Raw genomic sequence first — 4317 nt, 5'->3', positions numbered from 1 at the left:
TGATAGGGTGGATCATAATAGAGGATTCATGAAACATGACCATCAGAAAAATCTATTAGGACTGCTCTGTCCAGATTAAGAAACCATAAGTTTATCATCATCCAGCATCCCTCCTTCTTTATAAAGATGGATGTTCTGCTGCTCATTATTAGCAATTTTTTTTTCTTGCAGTGCTGGGATTGAACCTAGGGCCTTGTGCATGTGAGGTAAACACTCCACCAACTGAACTATATCCCCAGCCCAGAAGTTATTTTCTTTAAAGGAAGGAAGTTGTTAATCATTTGATAGAATAAATCAAAATGAAAAGTACAGAGCTGACTGACTAGATGTCAAGTGCTTGCTGGAAATGATTTTCCAAATGTTTCCACATGTAAAATTTACTGATAAATTTTGATAAACCAGTTAAAAATAAAAATCAGTTAAAATCTTAAAGAAAATGCCTTTTTGCATTTATCAACCATCCAAGATAGATATCATGTTTCACAGGCATTACTTTTAGTCAACCTAAAGTTTTAGACATGGGACTAAAATTTAGTGTTCTGTACCATGTAGCCACAGGGTCAGTGATTTCACATCATGGCTTAAGAAAGAACTGGCGTTTTGGTTTTTGTGAATTTAGCCCTACTTTGTACTTTTGTCACCAAAAACACCTAAATCCATTTTCAGTCATGGTTAGTCTTATACCCTCCATTCTCCTTTTTTAGCATTTGAAAACATCAGGTTGATTTGGCAGATATTGTTTATGGACCCCTGAAGTGATTTTTACCAATTCAGTATCAGTTTTATTGACTTCTTGATAACAAGAATAGGACTTGCAGGGAGAGCAAGGATATCAGAAAGGTCTGTACTTCATGATTTCTGAGAGGCCAACAGAGAAGCCACTGTCTGAGTAGTTTCTGACTGAGTTGTACTTGTCTCTGTATCAAGTTGTTCCTTTGTTTCTATTTTATCATGTTCACTCAAAGCAAGACAGCATCTTTGCTTGTTTCATCCTCTTCTGTTTTGATTTTCTTGGGACTCTCTTTTTTATGAGGTGAAAATGTCCTCTTGACTCCTACTTTAGGGTTCAGTATTTCTGTTGTTGCATTTCCTGAAGATGTAGGTGGTGAATTTACTAGACATGTTAAGGAAACAACTCTGGAGACCATAGGCTTTGGTGGTGGAGAAATGGCTGGTTGCTTAGCAGTTTGAGGAATGCTTTCACTTGATGTACCCCCTAAGTTTTCACTGGAATTTACTTGTGACATAGAAACTTCAGTAGCCTGTACGTTGGTCACAGATGCTACTCTCACAGCTGGAGCAGGACTGTTTCTGCCCTGAGAGCTGCCAAAACTGTTCAATGAACTGGTCTTTATAGCACTAGTAGGTGAAGGCACAGACTTGTTACCACTGTCCATAGACAAGTCAGCTGTTAATCTGAATTCCTTCTGTTGAATGCTTTTTCTTTTTTGGAAGCACATGATTACATGATGTAATGTAATGGAGTTGCTTTCTTTTTACGTGCATTGCAGCAATTTTTATATCCACCTAAATGTCTTACTGTTTATTGCTTGCCTATAAACTGTATCTGTGAAAGACTGAATGTCATAGGTAAGATCAACACTAAGACTTTCAGAGTTTTCTTTTTTTTTTAACACTAGCCTAGACACCCACATTGTTCAAAATTCTTCCTTGTCAGGATTTTTTTGTGGTGCTGGAAATAAATGGGGATTCACATGAGCCAGTGTAATAAATTCATTCTTCTCCAAACTTCCAACCAAGATTTGAATTTTTGATTCCACCAAGGCTACCCATTCTGGCGTTGTTTTTCCCTTGGTGTGCTTGATAGAAATACAATATAATAATTGGACTTTTGAAAGAAGTTTGGGTCTTCAGAAAGTTCGGACCATTCTGCCTTTACTCAGCAAAATATCATCTGTGATAGCAAGGACTGTCCATGATGTAATGGACACATTGTGTGTGGAGTTCTGCTGTGGGTATGCTCGTGTTAATTATAGACATAAAATGGTACCTATCACTGGGGTTTATCCTTGGGTCCCTTACAGGCAAATTAAGATTGTGTTCTTCAGACTGTTTTAATAGCACTGGTTTTAGAAAATACCATTCCCTTTTAGAAAATACCAAGAAAATTTATGTACAAGAGTTGATGCTACTGCATTTGAATGAAGCTGGCAAGTTCTTGTTACTAGCATAGCCCAGGAAACACCACTGAGGAAACCTGATATATTGAAATAGATGTTGTGGAATTTGGCCCACAGTTTGATAGCTCTCAGAGTTAACCTGGAGATGTCCATGTTTGGTACTAGGTATAAAGTTTCATTGGTTACCTTGCAACCATTAATGCATAACCATTTCTTATGCATCTTATATCTAAAATTTTAAGCAAACTGTTATCTCATAGGTCCAAATTTTCTGGAATAGTCCACAGTACTAATCTTGCAAACAAAATATCAATCTTTATTCCACTGAAACAGAATTTGATAACTGGTAAAAATGCCTCTTTGACAGCCCCAAACATTTACATACTCTTAAATCTCCTTGTAATTTCAATTTATCATAGAACAAGATGAAAAAGTCACTTCGATCAACATGTCTTGGTGCAACACACAATGAATCAGTATCAGCACCTTTCATATGTACTCCTAAGATCCAAATGTAAAAATTTTTTCTCCAACATTTTCAATTACAGATTATGGAAGATTCTTGCTTTCACTGATTTTTTGTATCCACTCTTTCCCCAAGTTATTTAATTTTCCAAAAATTAAAATCCTACACTGCAGTCCCTCCTCCTCCTCAAAAGGAAAAAAGAAAAGGGCTTCAGAGTCTCAATTAGTTTCTGTGTAAGTATGCAGTCAGTCTCCTTGGAGACTGCTAAACTGATAGAAGTGATACCATCGTGCTTCTGTGGCAGCTGTTTGTTGTGATCCTGCATTGTAACTGAAAAGGCATCCTCTCTTGCGTCCAGCACAGGCACAGCCCAGTCACTGCCCACCCACCACCTTCTGCGCCACCCCCTCCCCAGTTGGGGCTGCAGCCCTGAGCATAATCCACTGAGGCGGGAAGCCTGGGTGCAACCTCACTCCCGCACGCGCTTCTGCCTTTAATCGCTTTTCCTCCTTCCGGAAGCATATTAGTCATAATTAAGTATCTGTAAGTTTAAGAAAAAGAAATGGAAATTACAAACCTAACTATTTTAATTCTGCCAAACTTAATCTGTTAATTATAGAAGAAAAGAATCCTATTATGTCAAGTACTTATAATGTTCAAGGTACCAAAGAAGGAGATAGAAAATATTTATATGTGAATAACTTTAGGGTCATAAAGAGTAAATTGATTACACTAATAGAGAAGGAAGGGTTTCTTAAAGTTTAAGTTTGTGCAAAATTTTGTCTCTGTATTCAAGAAGATTCCTGAGATATTTGTTAAGTTCTTTCCTGTACTTCATAATAGATGTTTTTCCTTAGCTGTTTATTAGTATTAAATGAAGAAAGTCTTTATCAATCTATTCAGTAACACTAAGCCTTGAAGTACATAAAACAGGTTATATTCATTGAATCTTCAGTATTTTTATGGATTTTAATTTGTTCAGTTAGGTGATTATCACATAATTCTAACTGGACACAATATATAAATTATGGAGACTTTTATTAGAGAAATTATAGACACCAGTCTTTTTTTTTTCTCCTTGCAACCTGTGAAAGAAGATTAGAATGATGCCTTTTTCATATTTGAACCTAAACAATCCAAAGCCTAGTTTTTCACTGAGTTCTAACCCCTAATAGGAGCACAATTATTCTAGGTAACTTCTTGTAGCATAGGTCATGATTCTCCAAGACAAATAAGTAAAAGTAAATTAGAAGTAAAAAAAAAAAAACTGTGTAATTAACTCAGTTTTCTTATGATCTGGCCTGATTCAGAGATCAGATTAAGAAGATCACTAATGGATAATTTCTTTAAAAATTAGAATATTAATTTTTTGAAATGTTATTAGGAACCCACCCTCCAAAAGTTTTCAAAGAAGTTGGTATGGTACTGCATAATACATTCTTCTCTTGAGATAGATAGTTACATTAGCATTTTGAAGTATCTAAGAATTTGTCCTCTCCTAAAGTTTTCTAAAGTTACTTAACCTTGGAAAACCTTTTTTTTCCTTTTAATAAAATACATATTAATATATTCCAGAATTACTATCCTGTGGAATTTAATTTAAGAAATACTGATGAAAGGAAGCATGGATTGCATAGATAGCCTTCTGGAATCTTCCTAGAATATCTGTTTTGATATTTTTGGTCTGAGTACAGTGTCAGAGAACTCACA

The 4317-nt window shown here is 35.6% G+C and overlaps 1 pseudogene; it reads right to left on the bottom strand.

Moving 5' to 3' along the window:
* Positions 1-762: 762 nt before the first annotated feature.
* Positions 763-2932, bottom strand: LOC124989196 (poly(A) polymerase alpha-like; annotated as a pseudogene).
* Positions 2933-4317: the final 1385 nt, after the last annotated feature.

The sequence above is a fragment of the Sciurus carolinensis genome, chromosome 7, assembly GCF_902686445.1.
Source record: "Sciurus carolinensis chromosome 7, mSciCar1.2, whole genome shotgun sequence".
Classification (NCBI taxonomy): domain Eukaryota; kingdom Metazoa; phylum Chordata; class Mammalia; order Rodentia; family Sciuridae; genus Sciurus; species Sciurus carolinensis.
Note: the sequence above shows the minus strand (reverse complement) of the source record. Positions and strands in the feature narration are given on the sequence as shown.